Source organism: Ailuropoda melanoleuca, chromosome 7 (assembly GCF_002007445.2).
Source record: "Ailuropoda melanoleuca isolate Jingjing chromosome 7, ASM200744v2, whole genome shotgun sequence".
Lineage (NCBI taxonomy): Eukaryota > Metazoa > Chordata > Mammalia > Carnivora > Ursidae > Ailuropoda > Ailuropoda melanoleuca.
In genome coordinates this window covers 115,820,005-115,836,734 of record NC_048224.1, presented here as the reverse complement: position 1 = coordinate 115,836,734, position 16,730 = coordinate 115,820,005, and the positions used below count along the sequence as shown (strand labels likewise).

Sequence of the window (16,730 nt, the reverse complement as noted above, 5' to 3'; positions counted from 1 at the left end):
GGGACATGCACTGTAGTGGAATCAAAGAGTTTGCACGCATGTCAAAGGGTTTGCGTGCAGTTAATTGACAGCTAACCTTTCATTAGATCTTGTGGTACCACCTGTGCATTAGAGAGGGGAAAGACTATGTTATCTCTAACAGATTCGTGGAAGGCCAGAGCAAGACTGCCCCCATGCTGGTATGTATAATCATCCCCAGGGGACCCAAAACATGTAGCCCCAAGAGAGGTCATCCAGTGAACATGAACTAAACGAAGGGCCAAAGATGGAGTCACTATTGTCAGCACTCCTTGACTCACTCAGACTCCACTTCTACATTCCAAGGACTATTTTACTTTCCATGTGTGGGTGGAGGGGAGTAACTGGACAATCGGTTTTAACAATTTATTTCAAATCTTTTATCTGTTTGCACCAGTGTTTATACATGCTACATTATCTCTCACTGAGAATTGTAAATGATCTAAATTTGGAAACTAAAATGGTGTTCCTGCTAAACTGTCCCCAGGAAAAATTGGAAGGCCCATAATGTGACATATAGATGGGGTAGTCTGAAAGGATGATAGTGGGAGGAGTATGTAGAAATAGCTTGATTTCTCAAGTATTCAACCTATCACAGATTAATATTCCAAATATATCTTCCTACACCTGCTTGCTAAATTTAGACTTTATAATCAGTACTTATCTAATTCCTAAAGTGCCATTGATTCTAACCCCCTCTGCTCCTCTGAACATCTGCTTACTTATTCTAAAATCTTTAAAAAATTCATCATTTGCTAAATAATATAGACAATTTAAATCCCCACCCCCAGCCCTCATATTGTCCTTCCCTCCTCCTTCACACAGACTTTGTTTTCTGTATTTGTGATGCAATATCTAGAGTGAGTTTCAAAGGACAACATTCTTTCTCGCCTGATAAAAATGTTTTGGCATAGATAGGTCATATTAGTGTGAGAATTTATTTTTCACTTTTCCACCCCCAATCCATAAATCTTATTTCTGTAATACATATATCACAAAGAATCTCGTAACGACCAGGGATCACAATTTTTTTTAATGCTATTCTGCTATATCTTACTCTTTTCATTTCCTTCTTTATTTTCTAATTTATTTTGTCCTTCTACTACCTTTTTCTTTCTTCTTTTCTTTATCCATAGGGCTTCTATTTTTTTTCTTTCACATAAGGTTTATTTTGAGGTATGCTTCATATTTCCCAAACACATGGAAAATTTCATGTTTATTTGTTTATAATGTCTAGCTTAATTACGTGATGTTCAAAGAATATCTCATTCACAATTTCAGTCCTTTCTGTTGTTGATATTTGATTTATGGCCCCGTATACTTTTTGTTATAACTTGAAAAGAAAGTATATCATTCAGGGGCTAGGAACAGAGTTCTACATGTATCTCTTAGCTCATACTCGTTAATGATGATGTCCAAAGTTTCAGTACATTTACTAACTTTTCTTCTGCTTTTTCCTTCAATGTCTAAATTAAGGAGATGGTAGTAGGTGTAAATACCATTTCTCTATGGATTTTCCTCTTCCTAGCAATTTGCCCAGTTTGTTTGTATATCTATTCATTTCATTTATTTAAACAGTGTTTTATTAGTTTCAGGTGTACAATATAGTGATTCAACATTTCCATACAACACCCAATGCTCACCACAACAAGTGCACTCCTTAATCTGCATCACCTATTTCACCCATCCCCCTACCTATCTCCCCTCTGGTAATAGTCAGTTTGTTCTCTATAATTAAGAGTCTGTTTTTGGTTTATCTCTCTCTCTCCTTTCTATCCTCCTTTGCTCATTTGTTTCTTAAATTCCACATATGAGTGAAATCTTAATATATTATTAACATTCATTATCAAAAATGGAGAAGTAAGTTTTAATTTACAGCTAATGTATTCCTGGATATGCCTTAGTGGGTCTATAGTTGCCACCTAGTTCTTTCCTGATTACAGGCTTAAATGAGTTGCCTTAGTTAAGTGGATACACTACAAATCCTATGATGATCTTGCCATTTAAAGAAGCAAATATTCTGCCTTCATATATATATATATATATATACACACACATATGTATATATATATACATATACATATGTATATATATACATGATATCATACATATACAAATATACATACATACATATGTACATATCACACATATATAATATATAAAATGTATATAATATATAATATATAAACATACTATAAATAAAAATATATGAATATATAATATATAAAACATATAATGTATTATATTAATAGTATATTGTTATATATAAATATATAATATATTGTATTAATAAATATGTTAATATATTATATTTAATATAAATGTATTAAAACTTCTAAGTCGGGGCACCTGAGTGGCTCAGTCGGTTAAGCATCTGCCTTTGGCTCAGGTCATGATCCTGAAGTCCCCAAATTGAGCCCCTCAAGGGCTCCCTGCTCAGCGGGGAGTCTGCTTCTCCTTCTGCCCCTCATCCCACTCTCTTGTGCCCTGTCTCACTCTCTCTCTCTCAAATAAATAAATTAAATTAAATTAAAAAAAAGACTTCTAAGTCACTATTTAGTTCAAGAGTTTTTGAAGGGCTTTTAGCACTTTCCTAACCCACATTATATGGAGTTCAAAACATTGCATTGAAAGGTATACAAGAGTATATGCTGAAGTACCAGTTATTTAGATAGATTTATAATATGCTCATGTAACTATGCTGTATGATAAATGTATTTTATATAACTTTACCCTTTATAAATATAGTTTACTCTCTCAATGAGGTCAATAAAAGGTCATATTGATTCTTTGTGACACCAGTGTATCAATTAGAGGTAGTCCCTTTGGAAAAGAGAACTAATTAAAGAACAGCTCTTGAAGACAAGGTACTTCTGAGATAATGTATTGCAGAATTATTGAAGGAATCCTCAGAACTGCGAGTTATATTGAGATACTATTCTGATCCTGATAATATATAAAATATATTAAATTCACATTGACATTTTAAAGAAGAATGAAACGGAAGAGCTTCCTATTATCTGTACTGAAGATCTTTTATGACATAGTACTCTTATTTCTAAAATTATGATTAAAACTGCACTTCAAAAGTCAAGTCTTTTCAAAGAAACCCTAAATTACTGAGTACAGAATTTGGAAATTTTATCTGATGTTCTTATGAAAAATTCTCTTGACCTTTGGTTTGACATTGAAGAGCTTTCTTATTTTCTAAGAGCCTCTTTTGCTCTATTCTTTCCATGACAGTGGAGTAATAGGGAAAAAAAATCTAATAGAAAATATTTGCTAAGTGTGCTATGAGAGTAAAACTTTCTTACATTTGTGGGTGTGTATACTTTCATTGTATATGTATATATATTCATGTGATATGATTAGAACACACTTATATAATTAGAATCCAAAATATTTAAGTTGAAATATTATTCTAATTTTCTTTGCTCTAAAGAGTGCATCATAAAGAAATTTTCTAGGTCATGGTATTCTTTAAATGAGTAAATTAAGGATACTTACAGCTGTGAATAGAAGAATTAGTCTTATTACTTTAAGGTTAAAAGGATAATATTATAGAATACAAAATATGAGCTCTTTAACTATATTAAGAGAAAGGACTTTAAGCATCACATGTTTTATCTGTGGAAAGATGTTCATTGTTACTGGCTATGCATTAGAATCTCAAAGTCTCCAATCTGGTGACAAAGGACTAAGGCTTGGAAGGGGGTATTTCTATTTAGGCATGGTGGTTGTCCACGTTCATTTCTCTTCTTTCTCAACCCTGAGTGAGATGAAGTGAAATAGTTAAAATAAATACAAAAGACAATGAGGGGCAAACATCATCAGAAGAAAGCTTTAACAAACATTGTGGATAGAGGGAATTGAACAGGGAGAGTTGAAATTTTTATACAGACTTTATGAGAAATAATTACTTGATATTGTCCTTGAGATTCTCAGAATTTTAACTGAAAATGATGCACACAGCTAAAAACCAGTGGGCTGTTGAAAGCAGCGACTTCCCTTTGTCCTCTGCAAGATGGAATACAGATAATATATTTTGTGAAAAATGTAACGAAGGGTGATCTGGATTCTTGAACCCAAGCACGGTAGAATAAGCCTGTGAGAGAAGGCACACTATCCAATCTTTGGTTTTGATTTCTCTTCCAGCTTGTTTTTTGCATAGGCTCTGTAAAAGGGAAATTGCTGACACCTAACCATAGAGTATATGTCACATCTTCTCTGAGCAAGAAAGGATTGCAGAAAATCACTGTAGTGGGGGAAGAGCAGGAGAGCTCTACAGGTGGGACTGTAAAAGCAGTAGGAAAGATTTTTAAGTCCACCACTTTTTATTACTGAGAATTGTGATTTACACCACGGCTTACTGCATTGTACTTCTAATCATGAAAACAGCAAGTCCAATGCAGCTTTGGGAAGATTGGTTTACATGAGAGTATAGCCAAATTAATTTTGGTAGGGAGTGGGTAGGGCATTTACAATTAACAGTGATCATGGACAGCCTCTCAGTATCCACCCCCTGAGGATTAGGTGATAAAAACTTAGACAGTTCTTTAAAAGAGCATCATCAGGGTAAATACAGAAAGTGTAACACGAGCAGATCTCCTCCATGAATTCTGTTGCTTGTACTTCCCTAAAAACATCTGCAGAAGCATGATCTAGTGCCTTGTCATTATCCCTGTCCCAGGGTTATCACCCGCTGATAAATTTTGCCTGGGGATACAGAGCTCACAGAGAAAATTAAACACATGAGATTTCAATCACTGTGAAGGAAAACTAATGAAGGGAAAAACTTAAATATGCTGATACCTCTCTACCAGTCTCCATCTATTCTCTGCTCCTCACTGCTCTGCTTGTAACCTAAACCATGAGGCCATAGACTGCATCACCTCAACCTCTTCCCCTGGGTTTTGAATTAGGTTCTGCTGAGATAGAACCTGTCTCTGTGGGAGATGGGTTTGCTCACTTTGCGGTATAATGAAGATCATGTTTTCTCTGGAACAAGTCAGACATGTTTACTTTCCATTATGAAAGTTGCTGATTCCTTGAACTCAGGATCCTTCTCCTTTAATACAACCTACTGTGTGGGGCTAGCTGGGTGTTGTCTAACACATCCTCTGCAACGACCTGATTTTGTATATGTGAGTACTGCTGATCAGCTTTGTTACTGACTAGGCTATTTTACAATTCCTCGGGGAGAGAAATAAAGTTATTTGATTTGCGGTAGTTCATTTAAGCTTCTTTACACCACTGTATGGGATTGGATCTCAGGGAACCAGAGTTACAGTGATAATATTCCAGCTACTGCTATGGCCACGAGTAATAATAAACTTTTTTTTTTTTAATCTGATCCAGGTTTCTTCTGTTTTCTGCAAACATCTTGAGTTTTTAGTTTGTTAGACTAATGTTTTAGTTCTCAAGTATGAGTAAAATATCATACCTTTTACAGTCCTATATGGCAAGGTCAAAAATATATCTATATAACACTAGAACATTATTCACCCTTTATCTTGGGTTGTCATTTATACAAATGATGTGAAAACTATGTTAAGTAAGATTTTTGCATCTTGGTACAAGCCAAAGTGGTGGATCAAAGCGCTGAATGAATTAGCATTGTATTCTTCACCACCATGCATCCACAGTTAATACAAGTGAAACAGTATCAGTACTGCCAAAATTACCATTAACAGTTTGACTGCTAAATAATTTACACACATATATGTAAATGGTTATAATTGTGCTTTTGTCTATATAGTATATCTTACTAAAGATGGACAGTCAAGTACTGTGCATTAAAGTCACTTGGGTTAGGTAAACATTTAAATTTGTGTTATTTACTTTATATTTTTAAGGATGTTTCTTAAATTTAATTTTATTTTAAACTGGCATATATTATTTCTATTAATAAAAAGTCAAAGCAAGGCATATTTAAAGAAGACTAATTTCTATCCATGCCCTTTCCATTCTCTGCTTTCCTGCAGAGATAACCATGTAAAAACTACAAATATATGCATAACTACACATGCATGTATCCATATAGTAGGTATGTGTGTATCCCCATTTTCTTAGGCTAAACTGGAAATACTATGCACATTTTCTGCATGACATCCTTAAATGCAAAGCACAAGTGAACAGTAGAAATAAATAGATTTCTTTGTTTTTGGCATTTTTTCATATTATCCATAGATGACGTTAATTCACTACAGCAGAAAATCTCACTCAGAGGACAGTAACCGTAAAGTGTTTCTGTGGCTTAGATCAAGAACATTTAGACCTAGTATATGTTATTTCAGCCAATATTGAATTCTCTCAGTATATATGACCCTCTCAATTTATAATATTTAATGATACAAGGTATAGAGCCTGTCTAATATCCATTTCTATAATTACAAACTGGGTATTATAAGTATATATATTTGAAAATTTGCTACTGTTGTCTATAATTTAAATCATTTGAGTGATGTAATCATATATATAAAAATGTCCTTTAATTATCTATCTTTAATAATTGCATGGTTATATATGAAATTATGCCAAAAATTGAATAGGTAAAGAATACTGGCCTATTTTAATGGAATCTGTATAGGATACCGTTTTACTGTCCTTGCTGGTGGCAGTTTATAGAAAATGCCAAGGAACAGTGATTTGGGAAGGATTAATTAAAGAAAATGACAAAATTGCTACTGAAAAATAGATGCCATATTAGAGGTTAATTAAGATCCCAAAATAAATATATTTGGCCTAATTAGGATAAACCCCACAGATTTAGGAAACTCAAAGTGTAGAAGTTCAAAGAACACTGAGATTTCTGTCATATCTCCTGCATGAAATGAAAATGAGATTAATAAGAATTGATTAAAATGTTAACAGTAAAAGAGAAAACAAGAAAAGTACTTGGGAGAACTGTTAGTATTTTGTACCCTCGTTTATCACAGACACGTTATAAAAGCCTAATTGTAGGATAAAGCCTCTATTTAGAATTTCACTCGAATACCACGTAGCTGCATGTACTTTGTTGTGCAAGACAGATTCCCAGGCTCTAGGCTTTCTCTTCTATCTTCTTTACTATCTTACTACAACTCAGAGAATATAAACAGATACCATTTTCTCTGTTTTGAAGATGAGAATTAAGTTGAAAAGATTCTATAACTTGTGCAGAACCAGTCAGGTGATAAATTACCAATTGAATGGCAGAATCTAGGTTGTTTCATTTTGTTTTGTTTTAGTATCATTTCATTTTTCCATGTTTCCTTTGTCTATTAAGGTAACCTGCATTTAGTGGTCACTTCATACCTTTGGGTGACCAAATTTAAATAGAATATTAAATATTTCATATTTTTCAATAAATTGGCCTAAGTGAGTATGTAATTCAATCATGTAGTATTATCTGAGAATTATTATGCAACTACCCAGATAAACCCAGATATAAATCAGAATAACATAAAGTATTAGTAAGAAATAGAACTTACACTGAGATTCAAGAGGGAATTTCAAATTTTTTTAAGTTCAATCAAAAAGAAACATCAAGAAACAAATATAAGTGAAAATATCTTTTTTTTCCCATAAGCATAATGTTATAATTGGATTTCTTAGGGGTTAGAAATTTGGACTTTTCTCTTTCCCTTTCTCCCTCTTCTTTCTCTCTCTCTTTAGTAATAACAGCAATAGTAAGTATATGATTGGTGTCTTTTATGCAACAGAGCAATTTTTTTTAAATAGAGAAATTTTTATTTGAATGAGAACAACAACAAAAAATCTCACGAAGCATTGATAGCGGATTTGTCAGTCTTTACAGCTGCCTGCTCGGATACCAGCAATTCATTGTAGGGCTCACACAGGGTGGAAGCATGAGTTTCTAAAGGCAATAATTTTGCTGACAGAGCTGCAAAAGCTGTGGTGAAACATGACAGACTACAAATATAGAGGCTTCACTTTTAATACAATAAAAAGAAACTTTTATTCATCTTTAAAACTATGCTTCACAAAAGAAAATGGGCATATGGATTATAAAAAAACAGGCTAATAGCAATTTGACTGGACTATGGGAAATACCCAACAAAACACTTCCTCTACCACCTATTTGCTTGGTTGGTGTTGTGTAATCAACAAAACCATTGTATAAAAGAGAGTTTATTTTATTTTATTTTTTGAGAGAGAGAGTGCATGGGAGCGTGTTCTGGGGGGGTGGGAAGGGCAGAGGGAGACGGAAAGAGAATCTCAAGCAGGCTCCACCCCACCAGCATAGAGCCTGAGGCGGGCTCAATCTCATGACCCTCAGATCCCGACTGGAGCTGAGACCAAGAGTCAGACCCTTAACCATCTGAGTCACCCAGGTGCCCCTAAAAGAGAGATTTTAAAGACACCAACTTCTTATTTTGCCTACAGAAAAGATGAAATCATTCAAAGTGTATTAGAGGTATGTGCTGTTTGTTAACACAATCCCTTGCGGGCCACTCCCAAGGTAGCATACGAAGTCTCCCTGAGCAAAGTTATTAGGAACCTGGTAGAAGAAGTTGGATTTCATAGAACTAATTGTAAAAGGTAAAGGTAAAAGTGAGATTTTTGTCTAGATGTGGTGTACATGATGTGTGATGGTCTGAAGTCTTTCATCTTGTCAAAAGCTCATATGCAGCTAGCAGTAAATTCTTTCTTAATGATGAAGGATAGTTGGAAGAAAGGCAGGCAGGGACAAGGAGCTCCCCACCCACCCTAAGAGGAAACCACCCCTAAAAGGATTTTATATCACCCTGGAAGGAGCCCTCCACCCTTTTCCACGTGATAAATAGATGAGAAACACCTGATTGGGTGACATGTGCGTGGAGGGGTAATCAGATTACAGCAGCCCACCAGCAAGCCCATAAAAACCCCTAGACTTAGAAACTCTGGGGGCAACCCTCTTGGGTCCCCTCCCTTTTTGGGAGCTTTGTGCTATCACTTTGCTATGGCTCAATAAACCTTGATTGGCCGCCTACCACTCTGTCTGGTCTACTTCTTCATTCTTCAAAGCTGTGTGACCACGAACCATGGGCACCAAAAGAAAAGAAATCCTGTAACATTAATACACATAATTCCCACTTTTGGGATACCAGAGCACATTGAGTAGGACCGTGGAAGTCACTTTATTTCTACTCTAGTCAAGGATTATGCAAATGTATGCAGATTCCTAGAAGCTTCAGTACACTGGGAAGGAGAGCAAGTGAATCAAATTCTAAATACACAGCTAGAATTCTGTAGCCTACTATGTTAAGATGTCCTAGAGCTTTACCATTGGCCTTGTTAAAAATTAGAGGGCACCTGGAAGTAAGCACTGGATTTCTCCCTTTAAATTTATGTTTGGCAGACCTATACATTTGGGTCTGAGCCCATGTCTTATATCTAACTTAAGTGAATCCTCTTATAATCGTATTCAATACTTCAAAGAGCTTTTCTCATTGTAGAAACCCTCTCAAGTGCAGCTGATTATGCATTTGGCTAGCAAAGTAAAAAAATAAATAAATATAAAAATAAATCAAAACTGGATTCACATTTACCGTGTGAAGCCAGCACCTCAAGAGGACTGGTTTGTGCTTCCTACAAAGAACTTGAGATTTCTAGACTAACTGACACTGTCAGTGGGCCCTCTTGCTCAACTGTTGAACCCAACAGTTAAAACCAGTAATAGACAAGACCTGCTTAACTCATGCTCTATGCTCTAACTAAAACCCATTGCTCTTATTTCTTATTGCACTTTCTTTTTTTTTTTTTTATGATTTTATTTATTTATTCGACAGAGATAGAGACAACCAGCGAGAGAGGGAACACAAGCAGGGGGAGTGGGAGAGGAAGAAGCAGGCTCATAGCGGAGAAGCCTGATGTGGGGCTCGATCCCATAATGCCGGGATCACGCCCTGAGCTGAAGGCAGATGCTTAACCACTGTGCCACCCAGGCCCCCCTCTTACTGCACTTTCTTGAGGCATTGAGGAAGATGTTTTGCAATGACCAGAACTTTCCAACAGGCAGACCAAAAAAAAGCCCTGATAGCAACAGGAATACCTAGAAGACCACACCCCACACATGTCCCATTCCCTGCCCAAGGTCACCGCTGAACACAAACCGACTCCCACCCATGATCAGGTGCTCTTTGTCTGCTATCTCACACTTACCCTTTTGAACCTCTCTCTTCAAACTCTAGCTGTCCATCTTGCCAGCAGAGAGATTAGTTGTTAAGACTGGAGCTTGCCAACTCCCCTGGCTGCTGGCACCCAAAATAAATTTCTCCTTTTCAACTTATCTCTTGAGTTACTGGCTTCTCTTGCGATGAGTTTATCTGAGTTTGTTTGGCAACAGTGTTGGCAAACCCAGCCAGGAGCTATGCTTTTGATTCGTCCAGACTCCTCAAGTTTCCCTGGGACAGAGCAGTTGGCCAAGGCACTGTGCCAGAGCCCACTCATTTGTTTCTTGAGTTAGCAGCTATAATAGATCAGGAACAATACTAGTAGTGAACTAACTACTAGTTAGTAAAGAACTACTAACTACCAAACTAGAAGGAGGAATTCTAGCAGATTACTAATGGCATAGACTGCCTTGGTGTCCTATTCACATTAGGTTTATTTCAATTAGTTTATTGAAGAATCACATCTTTTTTTTTTAAAAAGATTTTATTTATTTATTTATTTATTTATTTGACAGAGATAGAGACAGCCACCAAGAGAGGGAACACAAGCAGGGGGAGTGGGAGAGGAAGAAGCAGGCTCCCAGCGGAAGAGCTTGATGTGGGGCTCGATCCCAGAATGCCGGGATCACGCCCCCAGCCAAAGGCAGATGCTTAACGACTGCGCCACCCAGAATCACATCTTATTAGAAAATGAACATATCATTTGTTTCATTATTATTTTCTTTCCATACTTCCAGTAATGGTCCCACAATCTTATTTCTAATTCTTTCTAAATTGTACTCCCTGTTAAATGGAACCTTGATTTAGAAGTCCAACAGCCTGGTTACTGACAATGTAGAAGTCAGACCATTTTTATCAGTAATTGTTGATAATAACACAAGTAACAGTAGTGAATATGCACCTGGGTACTCAGGCCCTAAACTCAACAAAAATTGTTTTGGTAATTGGTTTGATTGGAAGGATAGTATAGAGATAAATCACAGATGTGTACCCTGAAGCAAATAATACATTATATGTTAATTTAAAAAAATTAAAAAAAATTAAAGAAAAGAAAACCATCTAAATAATAGACAAAACAGAAATCAAGCAATTGCAGATGGAGTCTGTAAAAGAGAGCTCTAATATCACTCAATTAACTTTGGGTGCAATAAAAATAAATAAACAAAGGTGAATGGCTGTTCTTCATGGAGATTTTGTTAACAGTTATCATAGTATAATTACTGATTTAGACCCAATGCAAAAAAAAATTAAGTCCGTAAGGACTTAAAACCATTAGAACCATATACTTTAAACACTGGAAGTTCACTTTGTACTTTTCAATGGGTACTTTATTATAAGACTGTGATGGCAGATGATGGCCGTGGATATCTTTGCATTTTATATCTGGAAAAAATCATTTGGAAAAATAAAACAATTACTAAAGGGACTTAAAAAAGTCATAAAGAGCTTAAAATAAAAGTCATATAAGGGTGATGGCATGGGATTGACTGAAACCCAAGAGATATTTATTGGGCTTTGCAAGGAAAACTCTTGATTAAAAGTTTGGATTATCAGGCTGCAGACTTAAGCTATTCCTTAGGCTTGGATTGGGAAAGCCTTCATAAGAAACTACTAAATAATAGATTGTTAATCATTTGGACTTGAAAGCAATAAAAGCATCACAACAATTTGTAAGATAAATGGATCACCAAGAAACATTTTTGTGCATTTTGAATCAAGAATCTGACTTAACCATTTATCAGTGGTATGGCATATTCAAACACTATTCTCCAAAGGCAGATGATATGCTGGCTTAAAAAAAAAAAATCAGTAATTCAGGTATTCTGTCATTATTCTGTTAACTGATTTGCTTTTATTTTACTCTGAATATGCTGGATATTTAGACATCTGCAACTTGCCCAAAGAAAAGTAAAAACAATTAGAAAATTGAAAAATTACTATAACACAGAGGGGAGATTGTAAGGACAAATATAAATAAAAAATAAGAGGCTTGGGATGCTTGGGGGCTCAGTTGGTTAAGCGTCTGTCTGCCTTCAGCTCAGGTCACGATCCCAGGGTCCGGGATAGAGTCCCACATCAGGCTCCTTGCTCAGCGGGGAGCCTGCTTCTCCCTCTGCCTGCAGCAATCCTAATACAATCTTTAAAAAAAAAAAAAGGAGGCTTAATTCTCCTTGAAAATAAAGGAAAAGACTTCTTCCCCTCCCTTTTCTTGGAGTATTTATTTTATTTTTTAAAGATTTATTTATTTATTTTAGAGAGAGAGCACGAGGAGAGGGGCAGAAGGAGAAGGGAGAGAATCTCAAGCAGAAGCCATGCTCACGTGGAGCCAGACATGGGGCTCGATCTCACGACCCTGAGATCACAACCTAAGCCACAACTAAGAGTCGGATGCTTACCAGCTGCCACCCCGGTGCCCAGAGTATTATTTTAGAAAATAAGTAATTAATTGTAAATTCTTTCCCAGTTTCTGTGAAATATATGTAAATCATTTCAAAAGCTAAATGAGCCTCACCTCAGCTTTAAGACCCATGGATGGCTTTCCCGGGAGCCTAGGAATCATCTCTTTGATATGTAATTATCAAGTTAAAAAGCACCCTTATCTCTCTATTTCTGTGGAAGAGTAAGAGCCTGACTTCAGTTGAAGCACTGATATCTCACTCCAAGTTGCAAAACTATGATCTTGTCATAAAACATATGAGAAGATTATTTTCCTTTGGAGAAAGTCAGTACACAAACACAGATGGTCAGCCCAACTACTAAGTGAATTTAGAAGGAACTATATATGACAAATGCTGCTGTCAAATGCTCTAAATCTAGGACTAGTTATTGTTTATCTTGAGAACATTTATGTAATAATGTATTAGGGTTCTCCAAAGAAATAAAACCAACACATAAAGAGATTTATTATAAGAACTGGCTTATGCAATCATGGAGACTGACAAGTCCCCAAGACATGCCGTTCTCAAGCTGGAGACAAAGGAGAGTTGCTGGTATTGTAACAGACTGAGTCTAAAAGCAGAAGAACCGGGAGAGCTGATACAGTCTCAGTCTGAAGACCATTAGGCACTAAACCCAGGAAGGGCTAGTTTTTCTCTTCTGCAGAAGACAGGAAAACCAAAACCAAAACCAAAATAAAAAATGATGTTCTAGCTCAAAGGCTTCTGGCAAGAGGAACTGTTCCTTACAGGATGGTCAGATTTCTTTGCTCTATTCAGATCCTCAACCCTTTAGATGGGCCCGCCCACATTAGAGAGGACAATCTGCTTTACTCAGTCTAGCAATTCAAATGTTAATTTTATCCGGAAACACCCTCACGGCCACACCCAGAATAAATTCAGCAACAAGAACTTCCACTCTTAATCACTTTAATTCAACATAGTACTGGAAGTCCTTGCCACAGCTCTTAGACAACATAAAGAAATAAAAGGCGTCCGATTGGTGAGGCAGAAGTAAAATTCTTACTATTTGCAAATGACATGATACTATATATAGAAAACTCTAAAGACTTCACCAGAAAAACTACTAGAACTGATAAATGAGTTCAGTAAAGTTGCAGGATACAAAATTAATGTACAAACATCTATTGAATTCTTATACATTAATAATGAAGCAGCAGCAGGTGAAATTAAGAAACCAATCCCATTCACAATTGCACCAAAAATGATAATAAACTGAAGCAAAGAGTTCAAAGAGCTATACTCTGAAACTATAAAACACTGATGAAAGAAACTGAAGATGACACAAAGAAATGGAAAGACATTGCAAGCCCATACCAGAGGCATTTAGATATAAATGCAAAAGCAAGGATATTTTGGTAAAAAATTAAAAGCATTTTCATTGTCATCAGTGGATTGGAGGACAAACTCTTAGGTGTGTGGATTGGAGGAAAGCCGTGGTAAATTGACAGTTTTCCCAAAATTGATATATGAAATCAGTGCAATCTCAAAATCTGATTTATTTTGGCAGAATGTGGCCAGTTGTTGATAAAACATAGATATACATATATAGACACACAAAAACTTGAATGAGCTCTGAATAATAGATGTCAATGACATATCAATGTTACTATGTGATCAAAAATATTTAGGTTATCCAGAGGAAAGCCCTTTATTCTTAAATACTGAGGAATGGTGGTACCTCGTGTGATAATTTACTCTCAAATGCTTCATAGTCAAAACATATTTTGTGTAAAAGCTAAAGGCCTTATGAATGAGATCAGTACTATTCCAAAAAAAGACCCCAGAGACATCCTTCACACCTTCTGGCAGGTGAAGACATTGTGAAAAGACAGCTATCTAAGCAGGAAGTGGGTCCTTACTAGACATTGAATCTGGCAGCACCTTGATCATGGACTGCCTGGCCTCCAAAACTGTGAGAAATAAAATTCTATTGTTTATAAATTACCCTGTCTAGGGTATTTTGTTATATCCCCCCAAATGGAATAACACACACACCCTCAAAATGACTCCTCAGTCACGGTCTGACTGCCTCTGGTTGGGATAGCCCACATTAGAAATACCTAGCTGAGACCTGTCCACCCAAGAACTATTTTATATAACAAAACACATTTTTGTTTTAGCTACTATGTTCTGGAATCTATGTATAGCTACTATTTTGTGTTAGCTACTATATATGTCAGGAGATCACTGGAATATAAATGTTTAGAAAATGTGGAACAACAAAACTCAGAGATGACTGGTAAAAACTCACATTGACCTTACCACACCGGAAAATAATTTAGCATTATCCAGTATTTTATGCACATACCTAATATTCCATTCCTAGTTTTGTACACTAAATAAATTGTACATATATGCATTATATATGTACAAGAATATTCAAACAAGAATTACCCATTGCATCCTAAAATAGGAACAACCTCAATTCACACTGATAATAGAATGGCTATACCATTTGTAGAATAATACAATAAAATTCTATGATGACAAATAGATTAATTGCAGCAAGACATGAACGACCTTCAAATGCAATATTTGCGGACCAGTGGACTACAAAGACCCATTCAGCATGATTTCACTCATATGAAGTTAAAGAATAACAGATCTAATTAATGCAATTTAGAGGTAAATACATAAGTGATCTCTTAGTAAAATAAAGCAACATGTTTTCATCACATAATAGCATAGAAGGAAAAACCTAATGCATTATTAAGTGAAAGAAACAATAAGAAATAGATGTTTACAAAGAAGAATTATTGTTAAATTTCTCAGTCGTAAAACTTACATGCTTTCTTCATCATAATGGAACATAAATAAAATCAAATACAATTTATATAGACACATCATCTCATCCTGAATAGTAGCACTATTAAGAAATTCTTTAAAATGCTTTAGCCTGTGTTCTAAATTCACTATGCCAGTGGCAGATACTGTTTAATGTTCACCAGGTATCACTTTCATACTTTTCTTGATGAATAACAGATTACCCCAAAATTAAGAAATTTGAAGCAACAAATATTATTTCCCCACACTTTCTGTGGGTCAGTGATGTGGGTGTGGCTTATCTGAATTTGTGGCTCTGAATTTCTCACAAAGCTCCAATCCAGGCATTGGCTAGTTACATCAGTCTTCCTATGCTAGACAGAGGGAGAGTTTGCTTTGAAGCTCATTCTTGTGGCTATTTACAGGATTGAGTTCCTCCTGAAATGTTGGCCAGAGAACAGCTTCATTTACTCACCAAGAAAAACTCTCTGCAGGGCATCGCAGAACATTGTAGCTTGCTTCAAGAAAGAGAGGAATGGGGAAGGGTAAGAGGAGAGTAAGCGAGACAAAAGAGAATGTATCATAAACTAATCTATGAAAAGATCACTTTGCCATATTCCATTTGTTAGGAGCAAGTCACTAGGTCCAGCTGAAACACAGGGGAGTGGATTATGTAGGATGTAAATACCAGAAAGCACAGATCATTGGGAGGCATTTTAGATGCTGACTAGTACAGTAGCTCCGAGCTAGATCGTATATCCCAGTTTTTCCTGTAACTAAGTGTTCCGCATGACTGAGATGAACCCAATGGATAATGAGACGATACGAAGGTTCACCATTGTGTATACAAGACTTTCTTAGGAAAAAGAAGGTATTTTTGCATGCTCCTTTTCCCCTTAAAATACCTACATGAAGGTAACATTTTCATTCTCTGGGTGAAAGAATAACAAGATAGTAAGAAGCTTAGTCCATGAACTACCACGAGAAGGAGAGATCCATGTAAAAGGAGCTTGGGATATTAAATTACTACATGTAGGAAGAGTATATGCCTCAAATTAATATATGAGTAAGAATATACCTCCATTGTGCCCTGGTCCATATACACATTTGTGCTTATTTGTTACTACAGTCATTTCTATTCTAAGCAATATAGAATCTTGTTATTTGATGTGCGCACTGCAACTGTGGTAACAAAATATGTGGCATTGCTGCACAGTTTACAGCAGAGAATGAAGAGATAGATTAATGAAGTTGAAAAATGAGATTATATGTAATGTGGTGAAATGTGTAATAACATGTTTACTTCTGAAAAAAACTTGTAGGGCAGAAAAAG

General features: G+C 35.9%; 1 pseudogene; it reads right to left on the bottom strand.

Moving 5' to 3' along the window:
• The window catches only part of LOC100467145, a 103,316-nt pseudogene extending 87,410 nt beyond the window's left edge, over positions 1–15,906 (bottom strand).
• Between the last annotated feature and the right edge of the window lie 824 nt (positions 15,907–16,730).